The following is a 24,696-nucleotide window of genomic DNA, read 5'->3' on the forward strand; positions in this document are numbered from 1 at the left end:
TTGTTCTCCGTGGCCAGCGAGACCACAAGCTGGGTGTCGTCAGCATATGACACGATTTTAATGCCATATGGTTCGACAACACCCGCCAGTGGTCCCATGTACACGTTGAACAATACAGGGCTCAGGGAGGAGCCCTGTGGTACTCCGCAGCTCAGGGGTTTGCTTGAGGATATCGTCTCTCCGTCGAAGATCTGAAACGACCTCCCAGTCAAGAAGGAGTCAAACCACCTTAAAGCGTCACCAGAAACCCCGATGTTATAGAGACGGTCCAGCAAGATGGTGTGGCTGACCGTATCGAAGGCGGCACTTAGATTGAGGAGGATCACTGCCACTGATCCTCCCTGGTCCAGTATCCTTCTGGTTTCTTCGGTGACCGCTAGCAGGGCGGTTTCCGTGCCATGCTTCGGTCTGAAACCTGTCTGGGATGTGTGTAAAAGAGCGTGGTCCTCCAGGAACTGGACCAGCTGTGCGTTTATATACTTCTCTAACACCTTGCTCGCCCAAGGGAGAAGTGAGATGGGACGATAGCTGGAGTGGTCATTAGGGTCCAGGCTGGGTTTCTTCAACAGCGCCCGTACCATGGCCTGCTTACAAGCTGTGGGGACTGAGCAAGTGGATATGGATGTGTTTAGAAGATCCAAGATTACCGGCAGGGTGGCTTCGCTTGCCTGCATCAGGATTTCTGGCGGAGCAGGGTCACAAGGAGAGCCAGACTTGACTTGTCGTGCCACCTTGCTTAAAGTGTCGAGGTCCAGAGGAGGGAAGTGCTCGAGGGAAGGCTGGTCTGCGTGAAGAGGTGGTCTAGGGGGAGGTGGATTAATAGCATCCAGGGTTGTGGCTGCCGTTGGGAAGGTAGAGTAAATTTTTAGAACTTTGTCGTGAAAGAAATCCGCAAGCTCATTGCATTGGTCCTGGGTTTTGTTGGGAGAGGGTACCGTGCTGGCACTGGAACATTGCTTTATAATTTGAAAAATTTCTTTGGGCTTGGATTTTGCCTCTAGTATTTTGGCAGAGTAGTAGGTTGCCTGGGCCGTTCTGATCCCTTCTTTGTAGGCTTTGATCGCATCTTTGTAGGAAGCCTTTTTATCTGGGAGGAAGTCTAGACGCCAATTTTAGGACTTTGTTTTAGAAATATCACAAGTAAGTTGAAAAGCTGGTGTATAAGGGTATTGTTTGTTTGATTTGGGGCAGGCACCTGGATGTATTTGTATTTTTTTCGATTTTGAAAATTTATTTTGGTATGTGGCCTGCAGTTTTAGTAGGGGTCTAGTTATTTTTTTGCATTACATTTTTCTTCTTTTGTGAAGGAAACATGTTACACAGTTTACTACATTTCCTCCGTGTTTTTTAGTAAATTTGCAAATTGCTTTAATTCTCTCTGTGTCCTAATCTGCAAATGGGCCTTTCAGCCAGTAGGACCTGTACTATTCATGGGCACATGAAACAACTATTTCTGTGGTGTCTGTTGAATTGAAACATCATTTTGGCCATGGATGACATTGGATTAAAATACAAAATGTGTTTTTAGTGGTATGACACTTTTTTCCCTGCAAACAGTGTATAGGTGGGGTATTGGCTTTGGAGGATGTATGTTGTTGTAAATATTTGTAGCCCTATTAATTTTCATTATTGGCATTGCTGAATTAATGCTGTGTTCTCTGTGTTACCATGCCTCTTTTGTCTGGCCAGTGTGTGTGTGCATGTGTGTTTGTCATTGGCCACCATTTGCCTCTGTTGTTCAATATGCCATGTGGCATGGGGTCATTATGAATAGTCAATATCAACCCTAGGCCTGCATGTGTTTTTTGTTTTCCAGGCCTCCTATTTGTTATTCTGACAATGTAACTGGCGTCAATTTTGTGTAGCCAGCCAGTGTGTTTTTGCCTTAGGCCTGCATATATTCTCTGTTTGTTGTGACCATGCCTCCTTGCTGGTTGTTGTTGTCTGACCATGTGGCTATTGGCTATTTTCTGTAGCCACCAGTATGCTTTCCCCATAGTCCTGCATGTCTTCTTTGCATGTGGCCATGCCACCTTGCAGGTTGTTGTTGTTCTGACCATGTGGCTCGTGGCCATTTTGTGTAGCGAGCCAGTGTGCTTTCCCCATAGACCTACATGTCTTCTTTGTTTGTGGCCATGCTTTCTTGCTGGTTGTGTTGTTCCGATCATGTGGCTGGCAGCCATTTTGTGTAGCCACTGCCAGTCAGTGTGCTTTTGCCATAGGCATGCACATCTTCTCAGTTTGTGACCATGCCTCCTTGCTGGTTGTTGGTGTTCTCTGATCTTGTGGCTAGCGGCCATTTTGTGTAGCCAGCCAGTGTGCTTTCCCTATAGGCCTGCATGTCTACTTTGTTTGTGGCCATGCTGTCTTGCAGGTTGTTGTAACTATGTGGCTGGTGGCCATTTTGTGTAGTCAGTCAGTGTGCTTTTGCCATAGGACTGCATGTCCTCTATGACATTGTGACAATGCCTCCTTTTCTCAGTGTTAGTTGTTGTCGATGACCATGTTGCACTAGCTGGCAGCCATTTTGTGTGTCCAGCCAGTGTGGTCCTTTGCCATAGGCTTGCATGGATGGTTGACAATGATAGCAGTTTAATAAATGAATATGCTTGCAGATATTTTCACTTATCTTTAATTTTTTTATTTCAATTCTTTTAATTTTAGTTATTTTAATTTTACATTTTTTTATTTTTCTTTACATTATTTTTTAAATTATAGAAATATTTTTTAAAATGTATTTAGTTTTTTATAATTTTCATTTTTAGTTATATATATATATATTTTAATTACATTTTTTTATCTTCACAACTTGTTATTTTGATTCTTTTTTATTTAAAATTTTTGATGTAATTTGTTTTTTATTTTGGTCACATTTCTTTCCATTTTCTAACATCAAGCATCAACCCCATGACTGAAACAGGTGGAGAGGGGGATGCACAGCAGCATTCATTGTGTAAGGATTATTCTTTTGTCACCTGCCCGTCCCTGAGTACCACAACCCAACGTGATGCACATAAAGCGAAAAGTTACATCTGTATGTAGTTGTTGTTGGTCTTTCTGATCCTTCCTGAGTTTCATGCACACAATGAAAGTTTGTTTGTGTGGTTTTTTTAATGGATATTTAGACTGTATAATGCTAAGTCGCCACACTAAATAATATTGTCTGTTTGTGCTACTACTTGAACTGGAACAATGCCACATTTCACTGTTTTTTTTCCCTTGCTTGTTTGCTTTTAGGTGCACATGAGAAGAGACATCACCCACAGTCCTGCCAGAATAAGGTCTGTGTACGACGTGACACGTGACTGACTACGCAACACTGTCACCTATTCAGCTTGTTGTGAAGCTGAGTGCAACTGCCAACTGAGAGCTTCACGATGGCCCTAAGAATGGTGCCGCCAGGAATGTGGCTAGTGGGGAGAAGAAGAAGCAATTTCCACCACTGGTATATTGACTGCAACCTTTTACAGGAAAGTTGTGCCTGCATCACCGGCCTCTGGTGAATAAGCTGAGAGCAGCACTTCTGCATCAACAGCAAACCCCTAACCTAAGCCCAGTACCATGTCTGTCAGTGAGGCAGCCAGTGCTATCATGCCGACACCAAAGAGTAGTGATGTTGAATTGGATTTGTCTCTTTCGCAAAGTATTACACAATCATTTCAGGAAAGACAGTAAATTGGACAGCAGCCACAGCCAGCAATAGTAATTTGTCTGATGTTGGAGAAGAACAGGAGGTTGAGCTTCCTTCCGAGCAAGAAGTTGAACCTCCTTTTCTAGAATCATTGGTTCCCAGATCTCCATCAAGGAAAAGGAAGGGTACTACTGCACCATCTTCTCCAAGCACCACTTTGATGTTGATGATAGGGACATGTGGACCCCGACAGATATTAGGTGACAACAGGAGTGGCTAGGGAAAAGAAAAGCTCCAGAACGACTTAGACTATGTGAGGGGATTAAGAGGAGGATGAAGATGATGAGTTAGGTGACACAGAGGAATCTGACAATGCTTTTGAACCAGCTCTGAGGGATGTGGCACAGGTAGCACCGCCATCAGCTCCCATATTTGTAAAGTCCCAACTGAGACCTGCACAACCCCTGCCTCAGGAAAAGCAGGGAGTCAATCGACAACATGCCCACCTACCTCCAGTTCTTCTTCCGGCATTTGCGGTGGCCCAGTAACAAAGTACTCGTCCTCAGTTTGGTCCTTTTTTTACAGTTAGCAAAGATGGGGAGCACATTCCAGTATGCACCATTTGCCACACCAAAAGTTCATCGAGGTAAGCCTGGTACACATTATGGTACTGGAGGCCAGACGACCTATATGAAAAAACACCACACAATCAAGTGAAAGGAGCACCTTAAAAAATTGCTGAAGGTGGTTGTGTTTATAGGGAGAGCCAGTGAGCATCAGCTACACGTCCAATCAAGGTAGAAGGAGATGATGAGGAAGAAGAGAGTGACATCTTCACCCAAAGCAACCCTGTCCCCAGTAGTGTGCCAGAAGATTCACCCACCTCAGCGACATCACAATGGCACAAGAAGACTCAGAGTGAGATGATGGAGACACCACTTCATACAGTGACTGCCCCACCACCACAATGCACATTGAGTCTACCACTAGCATCTACTTCTGAAAAGATACCTGTGTCAGTGCCCCACGAAAATAAGATAATCCGAGCTACTATTATGGGCATTGTGAGGCAGGAGAGGCCCTAAGAGTGAAACCACGCAACCACACGCTGTGCACCGAGAAATGCGAAAAATGTTAGTGCTAGACCTCTTCCCTTTTTCTTTTGTAGAAGGAGTGGGATTCTTAGAATGTGTGGCAGCCATCTGCCCAAAATGGAAGGTACGAAGTAGGACCTATTTTGTCAGAGTGGCTGTTCGAGTGCTGCATCACGATGTGCTGCAGTTGGTTGGACAAGCTTTGCAGCAAAGTGTTGTTCACATCTTCCACCTGACAACAGACATGTGGACCAGTTGTCAGGTGACTGATTACATATGCATCACTGCACACTGGATTTCTTTTGCAGGGGTAAAGCAAAAGATATCTTCAGGTCTTGGCCCTGAAGAAAGTTTTAAGAGCGTTTGACGAAAAGCAACATTGACCATGTTCGCGATGGAGAAATCACATGCAGCTTTAAACATCTTAGAGGAATTTAACAGCAAAGTGTATGACTGGCTGTTACCCAGAGGTCTTAGAATTGGTTTTGTTGCCACAGACAATGGCATTAACATAGTTAAGGGCATGGTAGACAAAGGCTATTTCAGGGTCCTGTGTTTGGCCCATTGCATCAACCTGGTGGTGCAAGACTTTCTCAAAAAGGAAGACATAGTCATACTGACCACCTGCGGGTGAATCTGCACTCATTTCAGCGATTCTTTTAAAGCCCGGAAGCAGCTGCGGATTATTCAATGTAATAATAGAGCACCAGTTAAAGCCCAGATTCAGGAGGTGCCAACACGTTGAACTTAACCTTTTACATGCTGCAACATCTGTTTGAGCAGTACAAACAGATCAATGAGTATGTCATTCAAAGAGGAGGGGATGCAGTTGGGAAAGATATGACCATGTATGTGGACAAATGGGGCATAGTCAAATGCCTGACACAGATGCTACTCCCTTTTGAAGTTTTCATACAGGAAGACAGCAAGGAGGACAGTAAAAGGCCTAGCTATCCCGTTGTTGCATTTCCTACAAGACCAGGTAAAGAAGGTGTTTTAAAGGTTCGCCACCGAATGTGTGAATGACAACATAGAAAGGCATGCCTCAGTTGAGACCTTAGTCCTGCCCTTGGCTTCTAATATGAGGCTGCAACATGACATCTTCAAGTCCAAAGAGTACATATGTGCCACACTACAGGATCCACTGTACAGAACTATTTTGCCCACTTTCATTCCTTTTTCTGAAGGGGATTTTTTAAAATGCAAGAGGTGGATTGTAGAGCAAGCCAGAGACTGGGAAAAAGACCAGCTGGAACTTTGAGTCCCACCCCACAGTTCTGTGACGTCACCTTCAACTTACAGAGAGAGCAGTCTTGTCTCACAGCAGCCAACAATATCATCAACAAGGACACAGGCAACAACAGCAACAGAAGGACCGGACCCAACCTCTGCATTGTGTTGGTTTCAATTGGCAGGGCTCAAGTCCAGTGCAGAGGCAATTGCAAAACAAGTTGAGAGAGTGGCATCACCAATGATCATCCATAGGATGTTCCAGGAGTATCTGGATGATCCAAAAGAGGTCTATGTGGATCAAAATCCATTAATTTATTGGTATGGGAAGATGAGCCTAAGGCCAGAGCTCAGCTGGCAGGCAATATATATCTGGCTTGTCCTGTCACCAGTGTGTCTGCTGACTGTGTGTTCAGTGCAGCTGGAGCAGTCATCACAGCGGGAAGGACGACCAGTCTCTTGCTTCAAAATATGGAGAGATTGACTATGATGAAAATGAACATTTTATATCACACAATTACACCATTCCTGAAACAGCAGCACAGGAGGAGGAGGAAGTGGGTCATTAGTCCAAAATTGAATCAAATGTTGACAAAACTTCTGGGCTAACCACTTGAGTTTGAGGACAAACTCTATTTCCTGGGATAAGTATGCCAGTGCCCCATGGAACATTTTAAAACAATTCTCATTGAATTTAGTTCTTTCCTTGCAACTCTTAAAAAAAAAATAGCTAGGAGAACATTATTATTTTTGTGTCAAATTTATGCTGCCTCACCATTTTTATTAGCCAAATAGATATTGCTGGATTGCTGGTGGACCAGTGTGAATTGAAGAAACCTCCACAATTTCTTCGTGATATTGGGGATAATGCCTGCCCCTCTCTCATGCCTATTGCCTAATGCCTATACCTGTTTGCATAACTTAGCACTTGAAGGGCTGCCCCATAACATGATGACTGAATACCTACCTGAACTACCCGTGCTTGGTTTGGATGAGGTAACTTCAGCTACTGCAATGGTGCGTGACTGATAGCATGAGTGATGATTTAAGTTACTTGATGATTCATGTGGTGGCAGTCACTGAGGGAGGGTGTGTGATGAACTGCAATATTAGAATTGTTTTAGATAATTATTGATTTGCATTCTTGGGGGCTTGAGTGATGGTTGTTCATTTTCTTTCTATGTAGGTGATCAGCCCTTTCACACTTATCTGATCTCATTGCAGGCTGTTGTCCTTTTTTCTGGTTCCTCAGAGACCAGAATAGTCACTTTAGTTAATAAACAAAAACCTATGCAAAATACGGCAATACTGATTCTTTACTCGTTCTTCAACAGCAGTGTACTCCACATCTATCTTGCTTGGGTCATCATGATTCATGATGATGATGACTGGTCTGGGATGGCGTTACTCGAAGTCGGGACTGGAGGATTATCATGGAAGAACTCATGGTGGGAGCTGCAGGGCTACCTCATCAACAGCTAGAATCAAGAAGTTATTGAGTATCGAATTCAGTTCAAAGGTAAACCAAGAATTTGAGGTCTAGTACTCAGTTGTATGGAATAGAGAGAGGTGCATTTATAAAATGCTGCTGTGTGTGTGTGTGTTTGTGTGCGTGTGTGTGTGTGTGTTGAACCTGTGGGAAATGTGATAGTCTGAGTCCCCCTTTTTTCTGTGCTGCCTCCGAGTCTTCTTGATATACTCCTCATGAAGCATAACTTCCTTCTGTCCTTCTCCTTGACTCTAAAATACAGTTATTCTTTCACAATCTGCAGGTCTTCTTCTAGTCCCCTCCACAAACATAAGGCAACAGCTAGCTGAGCTCAACAACACTCCTGTTTATCTACCAGACCAGTGCAGACAGGAACCAAAGAGTGGACATTTCAGAGGAGAATGTAGATGTGCCACCCAATTATGCAATACAGTATCATTTTTTTTCTTTTAACAATCATATTAACTAAGAGAAGTGGGTGTGTGGGTTCACTCCCCAACCTAGAAGACACAACATTTAGATATTTGATAAATTGGGTCTCGGGGGTAGAAGTATTGTTTGCAATGCATGCATCTGTAATGTTATACTTACTACTTTCTTTCCTTCTAAGAACAGATCGATGGCAAATGATGTGCTGCTGCTTATCCCTCAGATGTAGTTGGCCTTGTGTTTTAGTGTTTGTCTTTGTCAAACCTTTCCCCAAATCCCAATACACATCCATTCAACAAAGCCCTAACCCTCTTCCCTTGAGCTGTGCGAATATTGAGGTGTGGCTTAAATTACACCATCAAGAGATCACAGACTTGGTGGGGTGGATTTGGTGAAAGCTTTACTAACTTACTGTAGAATAGTATAAGCATTAGCCCACACCATGCCATTAGCAACCCGCACATTCAAAATGATAAATATTTTTTAGGTATATAATGAAGAACATCAGTCGTCAGAATCATTAATCAGACATTGTGTTGCCTAACCGTAAGCACCTAACCTAAGCTTGTCCACTCCAGACTTTGAGTCCATTTTTTATGACTTGAGGATTTCTCAAATAATACTGCTAGCTCCACATTAACCAAAACATGTTAGTATTGCTATTTTTTTCTATTTTAGCACAATCAAGCATTTTCATTGCATCATCACTTAGTACTCAGGTGGTGGCAATTATATAACCCACTTACTCAGTCTTTCTACTTCCATTTAGTTGCCTATGATGGATAATGAATCACTCGTTCAGATCAATCCTACAGTTGGAGCTCACCTGGGTATAACTGGAAGTGGGACTCCGCTTGTGAAATGGTGATACCTCCCCTATTATTGCTGCATGTATATTCTTTTATTTATCATTATTTTATTTCATCTAAAGGCTTTTCAAGTAACTGTAAACAGAGTCAGACACTTTGAGCAGAAAAATAAATGACTTCTCATTGATGAGTATGGCATTATTCACTATATGGAGTACAAGTTGTGTGTGGTGCTAAAATAATGCCAACCACCACTGATGAAGCATGGCTTTTGCAAAATAATCTTGCTTGATCAAATCTGCTCATAACTGTGTTATTAACGCTACCGTTCGTGGAAGGATTACAGAACCCCCGTGTCCCGCCACCGGAAACCTGGAGCCCTGTTGATATCGATCGGACAGGGAGTTATTTTAATCACAGTGAACCAACTTTATTGGAGTAAAAGCCAAAAAGGAAATCATCATTATTGAAAATCCCCACATCAGAAGGATTGCATATATATATTTCTTGTGGCACCAAATAAATAAATATTCTTGTGGCCATCACGTCTTGTTTCCGGTCGGCGGGTCTAAATGAACTCCTCTTTTCTAATTCAGGAAATACAAAATCAAAATAAACCAAAACCTGATACCAACTCAAAGCATCATCTTCTGTTGGAAATTCATCCATGTACTCAAGTTAAAATAGGTTTATAATATCTTCACCAAGAAATTATGAGAGGATATTCCCCTTATACATAAACCAGATTGATTCATCGATTCTCCATTATAACCTACGTTTTTTATATATTATCGTGGCTGCTCCAGAAGAAGGCGCTGGTTCGCGAAAACGCGCGTAGAGATTAAAATTTGCCACATTTTTTCTTAAATTGTGTTTATTTTATGTACATCCATATACTTTATTGGATCTTCTCTCTTTTTTAATAATGTGTTGTATTCTCAATTTTTTGAGCTATATGTGTTAATTGCAAATAGTGAATTTGTATTTTTAATTTATGTGTTTTGATAAAATTTTGAATAAAATTGTACCCGCTTTTAACAAATACCAATGTTGTAGCTCAGTCCTTTCCGACCTTCTATTAGGATTGTTGCCTAGATTGATATATATCATCCATTAATGAAACAATGACTAATGGTGTGAATTTATTTAATTGATATTTGAAAGTACAACAGGAAAATGTGCCAGAAAAGTAAGCATGAGCGCTAAATCCGCTCCGCTCGCGGATTTTGCGGATTTTCGGTAAATTCGCGATCCGCGAACTCTCGTGAATTTACTGAAAATTCGCAATCCGCGAGCGGCAGATTCCTAGGTCAAAAGTTCAAGCCTTGCTGGCCTGTTGTTGTAACTATTTTACGATGGCGCCGGCAAGCTGCCAGCGCCATCGTAAAATAGTTACTACATTAGCTTCAACAGGAAGCACTAATAGATAAAATCAAGCAGGCGCTCGTGCATCTGCTTTATTTTATCTATTCGAGCTTCCTGTCCCCAAATATAAACAACTATTTTTTGGACTCTCTTCCAAGTCCATGAACCTCCAATATTAGTGGAGACATTTTAATATACGCTGCATGAGAGGTGCCCTATACCCTCTTTTAAGTCTGCCAGCCTTCGAGAATAACGAAGAAATTTTTTAATTATCACGACATGAGAGGTCCCCTTAGCCCTTATGTTTGTAACAGACATATTCTCCGCATCCTGGAACTGCGGCATTGATCCAGAATTTCAACATACACGGCATTCTACCGAAGTTATAAAATACACGGCGAATTTAACTTCTGATGCAAGAAGACACATTATGTGCGTCTGTAAAGTAACTACTGCGTTACCAAAATATTGGCCAACACCAAAAAAATCTATATTTTTTGTTGTATATCCCCCAGCTCCCCCATTCCTAGATCTATGTCTGTAAGCCCGTACTCACTGAGAAAAGTGGCGTGCTCTTCCGAAAGAAAGTGTTCGTTTGAAAGTTTGCAGCCGACGCCCAAAACGCCGCTTTATATTTCCGCAATGTGACAAGCACCTGGTGTTCAAGCAATGTGTATCCCAAGGGAGTCTCTACAAATTATACCCCCGCTACACCCTTATTATATTAAACTACGAATATATGACAATGATACGTACATCATTTAAATTATTTACTGCAATGTAGCAATTTTCAAAGTGCCCAATTTTGTTTCTTTACTGCGTAGGTCACCATATAAGTATAGCCCTTCAGCGCTAGTATCTTCCGGTTAGAAGTTTCCCCAGGGGATGTATCCAAAGCATGGTCTCCCATGCGGTCGCCCTGTAAACATTCCTGGCACAAAAGTAAACCTCAACCGGAAGCACTTACAGATATCATGTAAGCATGTGCCCTAGTTGAAGCTTAAATTCAGTGACTCATTTATCGGCCCCAAAAACAATCGTGAGCGTTGTCAAGGCTGGGCAGCTGTCTCTCATCGGTATCTGACCTTTTATGCACACAAGAGGCATGTGCACTCGCATGGAAGCCCCGCCCCAAATCCGCAATTACGAAAATCCGCAAATACGCGGATTTTGCAGATCCACGATCCGTGAATACGCAAATTCGTGAATCGTGGATCCGCAAAATCCGCCCATGCTTACAGAAAAGCACAACATGTTTAGTTAAACAGAAGCTGCAATGTTGTATATGCTGAAAGCATGAAAAATATATGAACTGTTTTTACATATTATGCGAGAGAGACTTGAAAAATGCATTTAAGAAACTTACCCATAGAAATATGAAAGTGTAATAATAGAAAAACATTTTTAGAAAATGTTTCATGAAATGTTCATCCTATCTTCATACCAAGATACAAACAAACAAATATTATTAATAGCTTCATTATTGAAAAAAGTTAGATTATACTTATGGATTTAATTAGAATAATGAATCTTTAGTTTCTGTTTTCTTTATGTGTTTCTCGCTATTCTTTAAATATTAATGGGTGTGTTTTATTTCTCAGAAAAACGAAGATTTATGCTTTCTCTATGAAGGCCTCAAACCCTGCTAGAGTTAATTTTCCTTTCCTTTGTGTAGGCCACAGAAAAATGTATTTTGTCCATCACTTTTTCTAAAAAGTTCATTTATTTGTTTAACTGTGCTTAGCAATATCACTAGGATTTGTTTCCTACGGTTGGAGTATTTCTATGAATAATTGTGACAACTAATGTTGCAAACTGAGGTGGAAGTGAGCACGAGGACATGGAGTTATAGTTTTCTTTTCCTGCTTTCAAAGAGCTATGCTGACATTCATTTTAGCAAAGAATTTTAACAGAGAAAATCCAGATGAGCTGACTGAGACGATGATCTGCTCATAAGCCTAACCACAGGAATTGCGTGGAACTGTCAAATTTCAACTTTAAGGGGATAGAACTTTTCAGCATTTGGGGTATAACTACTACTGTGAGAAGAGAGCCTTTGCTGCTGTACTCTCTATGCTACTCTAGCCGGCAATTATCCTTGCAAAATCCTGAGTAGGACTATCCTGGTTATCTTGCATTTCATCAGCTGGTGATGTTGCTTAAGCTATGCATTTTTGGCCGATGGGTTAGCTATTTTTTACTTTTTCATGCTGTGCATTAGTATTCTCTGAACTAGGTTTGTATGAAATTCTGAAATACATACTGATTTGCAATGATTTTTTTTTTCTCTCTCTCCTCTTATGCTGTTATTGGTTATATGATGAATCGTCAATGAACTGTATTTCTTTCCTGTGAACTTACCTGTAATATTGGATAACACCGAATTTATGATTCTTATGTGCTTATGTATTGACCATTCATATTTTGAAGTATTTAGATGAAAGTAACTTGATAAGTATCCAGAGTTTGTCTTTACTTATGAATTCTTAGATGCAATGTATACTGTGATTACGATTGCTGGACAGGCTTTTCCTTCATTGTAGGTCCTCATGAGGAAAATAGCATTCATCTCTTATCATCAAGTCCCTTTTAAACTCTATCAACGATCTATTCGAGGACCTGTTATATGTAAGTGGTTATTGAGCTTCCATGGGCCCAAACCTCTTGGTTATAGAAAAGTTCCTAATTATAATAAATTACGGATAAAGTGAATGATTATAATATAAATGTTGTTTCCTCTGGATTAACTCCATGCACAGTTTTCTCATCAATAATTACATTGCAAATGCTGCAGCGATATTATCTTTGAAGTCATAGAAATGTCATGAGTGATGTCATTAACAGTGCATGATAAGTACAAGAATTATAGTCACCTTGGGGCATGGTATAGTTTCCAGCGAGTGATAAGGGAGAGGAACAGGAAAAGGAAGAGGTCACCTATGATGTAGTGCAAAATCCAATTTCCATTGTAGGGGTGTGTTAGACCTGGCATCCTTGGTGTGTTTTCCCCTGACTTTTTGATCTCTACCTCCTATGTTTTTGACTCTATGCTGGATTACGTTTTGCTGGTTTAGATGCTTTGGGCCCTTTGCCACTGCTGATCAGTGCCAAAGTGCAAGTGCTCCTAGTAGGGCCTGTACAGATGTAAGGGACATGCTGCAGTAGTGGACTACTGCCAAATTCGTTTTTCACTGTAGCAAGGCTACCTTGCCCATAGAACAGAATGAGGGGGGGGTGGGGGCCCATGGGTACCTGCCTATCTTCCCCCAGGAACAAGATAGAAAATCCAAACCTGGTTTCTCCGGATTCAGAAATCCATAATACATCTTTTAGCATAGGTGGGTTTTAAATGTTGTGTCTGAAAATAGTACTTTTAGAAAGTGGCTAATTTCTTGTCCAGTCTGCCCGTGGGCCTGCCTGGGTGTGCGAGTTAGAGGGAGTGTGACAGGGTCTGGGAAAGCTCCAGCAGTGGGATGATAGCCGGCTGCCCCTGAAAGTTAGGGGGAGGAGTGGTGCTGGGCTGTGCCCTGCCTTTACGATACCGGCTCCCCTGTCTGCTGGATGACGGATGTCGCTGCCTCCCAGCTTCAAAGAGAAAGATTCTCCAGGACCGAGAGACTCGCGCCGCCAGGGTCTGGACAAGGGCGACCCGTGCTTAAATCACAAAAACCTCAAAGGCATCAAAGACAATTTTCTGTATACAGGAAAGACCTGTGTACATTAGAATCAGACTACTTCTGACTGAAGAGGAGACTCCCTGCTGAAGAGGACACCGTAAAAAGACCCCGGGAACAGTGCTGCCATTGCTGTGTATCTGGAAGCTAACCTGCCGTCTTGTCTTGTCCTGCTTAAGAGGGACCGTGGGGACTGTGCGGTGTGCTTGGTCCCCCTCCTGCCAAGAAGAACTCTCCAAGGGCTAGAAGAAGAGCTAGTCTCCTGATCCCAGAGTTCAGGGACAAAGAAACTCTGCCGTCATCATCGCCCTCCCTCCCTCCTTGCTGTGTGTGGGGGGAGCGTCTTTTTGTCTGCAACCGACCAGGAGAGAGTGAGTGCTGCCTGAGCCCGCCGGCTCGTGCTCGCTCTCCCCAAGCTCAACCCCACGAGACACCGTCAGAGCCAGGGTGGCCGCTCTTCGGCCTCCTGACAGAAGCGCCGTGGGCCCCTACCTCTGGCCGTGAAAACCCGGCGTCCCGAGGTGCCCCCAGTGTCGAGATCGCCGAAGGAAAAGTGCTCCGAGAAGCCGAGGGGGGCTCGCCCAAATCATCACGCAGGGATTGGCCCAGCGTTCCCCGGCTACCAGCGTCACCAAGGACTTTCCGGGAGCTGCGCTGGGAGTGGCCGAATCCTTGCCACGTCATCGGAATCCCAGAGAGCCCCTCGCGGATTGGCTGCCGAGTTGCCAGGACCGACGGAGCCCTCAGGGACCCGGGCTGCCGTAGCCAAGACCCCCGATCTCCCTGGTAAGAGCGCGCTGCCCCTTGTGCCTCTGAGCGCCTTACCGGGTTGACTGTCCCCGGGACCTCTGCTGTATCCTCTGGCTCGGGGCTCTACAGCCAGCGCCTGCCCTACGGGGGCACTCGGAAGCCGCCCCCTGCCTCTGCTCTTCGCGGCCCGTTCCACCGCCGAGTCCGGTAACAGGCGCCAGACCAGCGCTGTACTGGGACTCCTGCTGAGGGGCTCCCCGACCTGACAGAGCCTCAAACGGGCCACACAATTACCGGGGCCAGCGCTGATCAAACCCCGGAGCAGGGGAGAGAGCGCCTGAGAGCCGGAGAAATCCCACAGTGGTGGCTACATCGTGCATTCTGAATTGCACCATCTTTTGCAACAGACTCGTTTTTACTTTTTAAGAACACTTTCCCCAAGAAGAACACTTTTGTTTCAAGAAGCATATTTTATGTTGGTTTATGTCCGTTTTAAGTCTGCCTAAAAATATATATTAATGTTATTTTTTAGATTATACCGGTGTGGTGTCCGTTTGTGGTGTTCATTAGAATTACTGAAGGTTTTGGTGCAAATACTTTACACATTGCCCTGGAGATAAGCCTGTCTGCTCTGCCAAGCTACCAAGGGGGTGAGCAGGGATTATCGACTAACGTGTGTCCACCTGGCCCTAACGGGAGGAGAGGGTCCCTATTTGGTCAGAAGCCTTGGCCTCTGCCAACTGGAGACCCCCGATTCTAACAGGGTGCATTATAATCACACATGTATCATTCATCTGCATATGATCCTTTGTCATGTTAATCTAAGTGTTATTTTTTTTAGGCGCCTTGATGCCTCTGGGCAAAGTCGCGCAATATAAGTCTTTTACCATTCCATTCCAAGTGTTAGGATCCTGTAATGTAATAACATGAATGTGATGTGTGTAGAGGCTCTTTCACCTGCTTACTGAGTATTCCAGCATTAGGGAAGGCCGGGTCCTCCACACTGACTCCTAAAAGAAAAGGAAATGAACCATTAGAAAGAGAAAAAGGACAAATGGGGAAAGAAAAGTCAAAAACAGTGATAGAAAGGGGACTTACATTCTTCACACAGGAAGAATTATAAGAAGAGAGCTGGACGGAGACAGATAGACAGGGGCAAGAAGAGGTTGCACAGAGAAATAGGAGAAGAGGAGAAAGGACGCTGTTTTACATGGAGCCCGAGGAAAGGCTGAGTGACAGCTGCTGGACTACCGAGGAGGAGCCAGTGATAACGATGGACACTAGTGAGGAAATGAGATGGAAACCAGATCACTGTTAACCACCCACTGAGGAACCCGAGGTGAACAACTCAATGGAGTAGGAATTTGAGAGGTATACAATTAAGGTGCAGAGCCTCCCATGAGTCAACCAAACCAAAGAGGCGCTCTGCCCTTGCCACGCTCACAGAGGAGTGTGACTCAATCCGGTCAGTACCCGTATGGAGGGAATACTCATTGGGTAAAGATGAAGGATGTGAAAAACGATAATCATCAGTAGCCAAGAAAGGCAGTTGAGGTTTCAGGAAGGAGGTGATTCTTAAGGGGTTTCAGTTATTTGGCTTCTGCTGATGCAATCATTTTATTCCAGAAAGGAAAGCTTATGTTATAAATTGTTTATCTTTATGTCATTTTGGTTTGTTAATTACTCGCTAGCCAAGGAAAGGGAAATGCACTCCATTTTACAGGAAGTATAGAGCAATAAAAATAAATTAAAGGAAAATCTAGAGGAAGGAAAAGCTAAAGGACAAAAGGTAGTAAACAGGAAAGGAGAAGAGATAGGAAAAATCAGAATAATAAGCAGAAACGGAGACACAACTAAATACTTAACTGTCCATTCTCTCTGTTCTTTTTGTGCAATCCAGCCTGCCAGAAGGAAGGTTCCCAGAAAAAGAAGAGCAAAACTTTCAAGAGAAAGATATAGAGGAAATCAAGGGAACAAAAAACTAAGAAAAAGAAAAGACTTTAAGTTCAACAAGTTGAAGCTCAAATAAAGTGCTTGTGTTAAACCCTTAAACACTGCTGTATGAACTGAAGCCTTCAATCAAACGTGGTTCGATCACAAAGAGTTCATTATGACTGATGAATTTCAGTGGTTTTGCATGTTTAATACGTTATGTTGTGTATGAAATTCTCATCAAACTATAACATTACCTTAACCTTCGTTTTTTTCCAGTGAATATATATATACATTTATATATATTTATTTATGAATAATGTTTGAGATTTTTGTTAATCATGTTGTTAATATTCACCTGTCCTAATTCTTATAATATTTCTAGGAAATATATTCTAGACTAGAATAGTTTAGAATAAATGAAAGAAAACCACTATAAGTTTTCTTTATTGTGTGTTTCCACTGATTTCGGGTGCTAGTTGAGGAATAGGTTTTATAACAAATTCCCTGCAACATGTTTCTGTCAGTTTCCATTACTTCAATACATATTCCTATTTAATTTATATGGCCTATAGTCGATTTGTTAAATACCTGTTTGATTTTCCAGTTCATCAAGGTATATTCTTTTGCAGGTCTCTTAAGATATCAGGGACGCGATAGAACAACATGATCATGAGTCTATTATATATTGGAAATTATGGGTTAGGATGAAAGGAGAGAGGAAGGAGTTAGTCAGTCAATGGGTGGGTGACATGTAGGTAACTGGCCAGTCTTTAGTTTCTCCCTAAAGCATTGCATGAAATGGCAGAGCCTGGGGCTCAGGGGAGTCATGGGATATTACACAGTTGTGTCCTGCGTATTGGGAATACTGTTGTGCCAGCTCCCGGCGCTGCCCAAATCATCATAGCGGGCTGCCCCCATCGCGCCTGCCTCTTCTCAGGAGCATCGCTGTGCTGCACAGTGGCCCACTGTTCCAGAATCACTGTTACACTTCGCAATGCTCATGTATAGTCGGCACACCGCAGTACCACGCAGTGGCCTGTTAATGCTCATTAAACATAATGGGAAACTTCCAGTACTTCTATGGGGTATATTTTGAATCACCTTTTGGTTTTGTACATTATCAATGCAGCTCCAGTACATTCTCCTGGTGACATCTTGATCTTCCTTCCATGAGTCCTCAGTCCTGTTTCCCAGAGGGCCTTGGGAAGGTTCTCTGTTTTTCCCTTTACAAGAGGACAAACTTTCCTATTCCTTATAATTCCTTTCCCTATCGAAGATGGCAACTACTTATTTCCTGTTACATCACTTCCTGCCCATGGGTATTAAAGGAGCTGAATCCTTCATTTCCTTGTGTTACAACACTCCTTGCTCCTGCTGGTGGGTCCTTGCTCCTGTTGGTGACCTTTGCTCCTGCTAGGTATATTTTAGCTTCTAGTTGGTGTACTTATGTTTCCGAAAGGCGCTTCCTGTTCCAGTTTAGATTCCTTGAAGCATTCTACTGCTATTTGGAATTCTTGCCTGCTATTTTTCACTCCTTGCTGGTGTTTACACTTATTTGTGGGTTTTTCCTTCCTTTCTGTCACAGGAGTCTCCCCCTCAACAGAGGTTTTTCCCTAGAGTGTATTTTCCTCTTGGGATTCCTACTGGAATACACAGTCTGCTCAGGCTTTTCATTGTTGGTTGCACTGTGGGTACCCAGAAAGGGTCACCATTACCTCAGCCAAACCAGAACGCTCAAGAACCAAAGTCGAGAACCTCTCCAACACGCCAGAACTGGTAAGAACATTACTAGTCATGGCAACTGGATTCAGTGCTTCATTTTGCAGTTCCTTTAATGTCTGTGCTCCTTGCCCCATAGCTGTTGCCTCTAGCTCCATGTTATGTGTGAGCCCAGCTTGTTTCCTTTAGTGTATGCACTTACATTGCATATTCATAAAAGGGTTCATCCATACTCTGACTGGTGGTCATTCTTGGGCTACAACCTTTATCCCAATCTTGATGCTTAGAAGCAGTGCAGCCTCTGACAGCATTGGAGTTTGCTTTCCAGGTAGCTGCACTCCCTGGGAGATGGTCAAGGGATATATGTGCAAACGGTACTTTGCAGCTTTAGCAAGTGTGCTTGTAATCACAATTGGTATTGGAAGCATTATAATCAAGCCGGCCTTTCAGTCTAAATCAATCATGGCACCTGCCTGTGTCAATTGTCTTTGCGGCTGTGCTACACCCTACATTTACATATAGAATCTGATTTCAAATACATACCAAATGTTCTTTGTCCTATTGGTTGCTTCAGTAATGTAGTTGTCATGTTATTTGACTATCCATGTAACAGTATTTGCTTTGTGATCATAGTGTAATTTTTCTCACAAGTATCCCACGTGTTGGTGACCGTCTGCTCTTTACCTGATTATTTTTCTCCCTGTAAAATTGTATTCACTTCTGTGTCCAATTGTCTTTTAAACCATTCACCGTGCTTGTGATCTAGCACCTCAGCCAATCCCAGTAGATGCATTTTCACTTGTGTGAAGCATTAATGTACTAATACTTCAATAGATTGCTTTCATATGATATCTAATAATTGACAAACAAATTCATGGGACATGGCAGTCAGCTGCCTTTCTATACTTCTTCTGTTTCTCAATAGGGTTTGATGGGTCATTGCTTAAATCCTTTCTTGTATGGGTCTAATAATACACAGTGACTTTACTTGTGCTGTTTTTGGTAGTTGTTTGTCAAAATAAGTGAGGTGGTGTAGTGGTCTGATTTCTTTATTTATGCTTTATTTCTTTGCAGTGCCTTTGCATCTTATGTTAAGTGTTGGCTGGTATGGATTAGGGTGGCAGGGCAGAAGGCGAGGTGGGGGAAGGATGGAAAGTAGAGAAAACAAAATGTACTTTACCTCTTCGTCATCCCTCTTCATCCTCCCTCCGCAGGAACCAGGAAGCACAGCCAGGCTCCTCTGACGAATCACAACGCTGCAATGCAGCATTGTGATTGGTCTGAGTGCTGTGGTTCGGGGCTCATCCAGGGAATGGGTTCCTGGGCATGTTCTCCACACAGGCTGTAATGCAGCCTGCATGGAGAACATTCAAACAGTCATTGCACACTTAAGAGGGTGCCACTACTCCTACCCTGCCCGGAGAGCAGAGCAGACCCGCCCCGCCCGCCAAGCCACAGCAGGAACAAATAAAAGGATACTAACAACCATTTATTATCATACTAGTCAAGAAAAAGGGGGTTTTGAGTAACCAGGGATTTTCAAGGCGGTCTGCTAAAGTGGACCCAATAGTTCAAAAAGGAAAAGATGTCGCTGTATGGTGCAACTAGGTGAGGGGATAAGCCCTGTAACCCCCCAATTGAGTGCAGGAAACAACCCTCACATCCCAAAATTCGAGCATAAACCTAGGTACACATAAATTAGATGTGATAATCTGTTAGTGTAGACATATATAGTACATTATGCAAGCCAACAAATACAGAGATGTATTTATGTGTGCCTAGGTTTATGCTTGAACCATTTATTATCATTTTATTTTTCCTTTATTTCCTCTGCCTAAAGCACTAGTGCGACGCTCCTCCACCTTAGCGGAGGAGCCGCCACTGCTTATATTACTGGGTGAAAGGTGTTGTGATTATGCAGCCATTCACATTCAACATTGTTTGTTCAAGGGTAATTGGGCACATTAACTATTGATGAGGATTTACAATGACAGCCTAAGTTCCATATTATCAGTTGTGTCCGCATTGTAGCTTGTCTCCTTTCTGGTGAAGAATTGGCTTGGTAGTTTGGTCTGCCCTGTTCCCATGATGCACTGGGCCAGGGACAGACTAATTTGCATATAGCCAGGTTCTGAGCTGGGATGGGGCAGTGAGATAAATAACGGTGATGGATCAAGCCCTGATCTTTGGACTGGGTAAGAGTGGTCTGCTTAATTCAGACACTCTGTTCATCACCACCCCCTTTTCTGAATCGTTTTTGGCCACTATAGGTGTGGCAGGGTATACTCAGACATGAGTCCCTTTCTCACTGCTCCATCAGGATTCAAGCAAGCCGGGCCGAAGAGGCTGAAATGCCAGAAACCGGTCCCCGGTAGCTTGTCTCCTTTCTGGTGAAGAATTGGCTTGGTAGTTTGGTCTGCCCTGTTCCCATGATGCACTGGGCCAGGGACAGACTAATTTGCATATAGCCAGGTTCTGAGCTGGGATGGGGCAGTGAGATAAATAACGGTGATGGATCAAGCCCTGATCTTTGGACTGGGTAAGAGTGGTCTGCTTAATTCAGACACTCTGTTCATCACCACCCCCTTTTCTGAATCGTTTTTGGCCACTATAGGTGTGGCAGGGTATACTCAGACATGAGTCCCTTTCTCACTGCTCCATCAGGATTCAAGCAAGCCGGGCCGAAGAGGCTGAAATGCCAGAAACCGGTCCCCGGTAGCTTGTCTCCTTTCTGGTGAAGAATTGGCTTGGTAGTTTGGTCTGCCCTGTTCCCATGATGCACTGGGCCAGGGACAGACTAATTTGCATATAGCCAGGTTCTGAGCTGGGATGGGGCAGTGAGATAAATAACGGTGATGGATCAAGCCCTGATCTTTGGACTGGGTAAGAGTGGTCTGCTTAATTCAGACACTCTGTTCATCACCACCCCCTTTTCTGAATCGTTTTTGGCCACTATAGGTGTGGCAGGGTATACTCAGACATGAGTCCCTTTCTCACTGCTCCATCAGGATTCAAGCAAGCCGGGCCGAAGAGGCTGAAATGCCAGAAACCGGTCCCCGGTAGCTTGTCTCCTTTCTGGTGAAGAATTGGCTTGGTAGTTTGGTCTGCCCTGTTCCCATGATGCACTGGGCCAGGGACAGACTAATTTGCATATAGCCAGGTTCTGAGCTGGGATGGGGCAGTGAGATAAATAACGGTGATGGATCAAGCCCTGATCTTTGGACTGGGTAAGAGTGGTCTGCTTAATTCAGACACTCTGTTCATCACCACCCCCTTTTCTGAATCGTTTTTGGCCACTATAGGTGTGGCAGGGTATACTCAGACATGAGTCCCTTTCTCACTGCTCCATCAGGATTCAAGCAAGCCGGGCCGAAGAGGCTGAAATGCCAGAAACCGGTCCCCGGTAGCTTGTCTCCTTTCTGGTGAAGAATTGGCTTGGTAGTTTGGTCTGCCCTGTTCCCATGATGCACTGGGCCAGGGACAGACTAATTTGCATATAGCCAGGTTCTGAGCTGGGATGGGGCAGTGAGATAAATAACGGTGATGGATCAAGCCCTGATCTTTGGACTGGGTAAGAGTGGTCTGCTTAATTCAGACACTCTGTTCATCACCACCCCCTTTTCTGAATCGTTTTTGGCCACTATAGGTGTGGCAGGGTATACTCAGACATGAGTCCCTTTCTCACTGCTCCATCAGGATTCAAGCAAGCCGGGCCGAAGAGGCTGAAATGCCAGAAACCGGTCCCCGGTAGCTTGTCTCCTTTCTGGTGAAGAATTGGCTTGGTAGTTTGGTCTGCCCTGTTCCCATGATGCACTGGGCCAGGGACAGACTAATTTGCATATAGCCAGGTTCTGAGCTGGGATGGGGCAGTGAGATAAATAACGGTGATGGATCAAGCCCTGATCTTTGGACTGGGTAAGAGTGGTCTGCTTAATTCAGACACTCTGTTCATCACCACCCCCTTTTCTGAATCGTTTTTGGCCACTATAGGTGTGGCAGGGTATACTCAGACATGAGTCCATTTCTCACTGCTCCATCAGGATTCAAGCAAGCCGGGCCGAAGAGGCTGAAATGCCAGAAACCGGTCCCCGGTAGCTTGTCTCCTTTCTGGTGAAGAATTGGCTTGGTAGTTTGGTCTGCCCTGTTCCCATGATGCACTGGGCCAGGGACAGACTAATTTGCATATAGCCAGGTTCTGAGCTGGGATGGGGCAGTGAGATAAATAACGGTGATGGATCAAGCCCTGATCTTTGGACTGGGTAAGAGTGGTCTGCTTAATTCAGACACTCTGTTCATCACCACCCCCTTTTCTGAATCGTTTTTGGCCACTATAGGTGTGGCAGGGTATACTCAGACATGAGTCCCTTTCTCACTGCTCCATCAGGATTCAAGCAAGCCGGGCCGAAGAGGCTGAAATGCCAGAAACCGGTCCCCGGTAGCTTGTCTCCTTTCTGGTGAAGAATTGGCTTGGTAGTTTGGTCTGCCCTGTTCCCATGATGCACTGGGCCAGGGACAGACTAATTTGCATATAGCCAGGTTCTGAGCTGGGATGGGGCAGTGAGATAAATAACGGTGATGGATCAAGCCCTGATCTTTGGACTGGGTAAGAGTGGTCTGCTTAATTCAGACACTCTGTTCATCACCACCCCCTTTTCTGAATCGTTTTTGGCCACTATAGGTGTGGCAGGGTATATTCAGACATGAGTCCCTTTCTCACTGCTCCATCAGGATTCAAGCAAGCCGGGCCGAAGAGGCTGAAATGCCAGAAACCGGTCCCCGGTAGCTTGTCTCCTTTCTGGTGAAGAATTGGCTTGGTAGTTTGGTCTGCCCTGTTCCCATGATGCACTGGGCCAGGGACAGACTAATTTGCATATAGCCAGGTTCTGAGCTGGGATGGGGCAGTGAGATAAATAACGGTGATGGATCAAGCCCTGATCTTTGGACTGGGTAAGAGTGGTCTGCTTAATTCAGACACTCTGTTCATCACCACCCCCTTTTCTGAATCGTTTTTGGCCACTATAGGTGTGGCAGGGTATACTCAGACATGAGTCCCTTTCTCACTGCTCCATCAGGATTCAAGCAAGCCGGGCCGAAGAGGCTGAAATGCCAGAAACCGGTCCCCGGTAGCTTGTCTCCTTTCTGGTGAAGAATTGGCTTGGTAGTTTGGTCTGCCCTGTTCCCATGATGCACTGGGCCAGGGACAGACTAATTTGCATATAGCCAGGTTCTGAGCTGGGATGGGGCAGTGAGATAAATAACGGTGATGGATCAAGCCCTGATCTTTGGACTGGGTAAGAGTGGTCTGCTTAATTCAGACACTCTGTTCATCACCACCCCCTTTTCTGAATCGTTTTTGGCCACTATAGGTGTGGCAGGGTATACTCAGACATGAGTCCCTTTCTCACTGCCCCATCAGGATTCAAGCAAGCCGGGCCGAAGAGGCTGAAATGCCAGAAACCGGTCCCCGGTAGCTTGTCTCCTTTCTGGTGAAGAATTGGCTTGGTAGTTTGGTCTGCCCTGTTCCCATGATGCACTGGGCCAGGGACAGACTAATTTGCATATAGCCAGGTTCTGAGCTGGGATGGGGCAGTGAGATAAATAACGGTGATGGATCAAGCCCTGATCTTTGGACTGGGTAAGAGTGGTCTGCTTAATTCAGACACTCTGTTCATCACCACCCCCTTTTCTGAATCGTTTTTGGCCACTATAGGTGTGGCAGGGTATACTCAGACATGAGTCCCTTTCTCACTGCTCCATCAGGATTCAAGCAAGCCGGGCCGAAGAGGCTGAAATGCCAGAAACCGGTCCCCGGTAGCTTGTCTCCTTTCTGGTGAAGAATTGGCTTGGTAGTTTGGTCTGCCCTGTTCCCATGATGCACTGGGCCAGGGACAGACTAATTTGCATATAGCCAGGTTCTGAGCTGGGATGGGGCAGTGAGATAAATAACGGTGATGGATCAAGCCCTGATCTTTGGACTGGGTAAGAGTGGTCTGCTTAATTCAGACACTCTGTTCATCACCACCCCCTTTTCTGAATCGTTTTTGGCCACTATAGGTGTGGCAGGGTATACTCAGACATGAGTCCCTTTCTCACTGCTCCATCAGGATTCAAGCAAGCCGGGCCGAAGAGGCTGAAATGCCAGAAACCGGTCCCCGGTAGCTTGTCTCCTTTCTGGTGAAGAATTGGCTTGGTAGTTTGGTCTGCCCTGTTCCCATGATGCACTGGGCCAGGGACAGACTAATTTGCATATAGCCAGGTTCTGAGCTGGGATGGGGCAGTGAGATAAATAACGGTGATGGATCAAGCCCTGATCTTTGGACTGGGTAAGAGTGGTCTGCTTAATTCAGACACTCTGTTCATCACCACCCCCTTTTCTGAATCGTTTTTGGCCACTATAGGTGTGGCAGGGTATACTCAGACATGAGTCCCTTTCTCACTGCTCCATCAGGATTCAAGCAAGCCGGGCCGAAGAGGCTGAAATGCCAGAAACCGGTCCCCGGTAGCTTGTCTCCTTTCTGGTGAAGAATTGGCTTGGTAGTTTGGTCTGCCCTGTTCCCATGATGCACTGGGC

The sequence above is a fragment of the Lissotriton helveticus genome, chromosome 4_1 (genome assembly GCF_964261635.1).
Source record: "Lissotriton helveticus chromosome 4_1, aLisHel1.1, whole genome shotgun sequence".
Classification (NCBI taxonomy): Eukaryota; Metazoa; Chordata; class Amphibia; order Caudata; family Salamandridae; genus Lissotriton; species Lissotriton helveticus.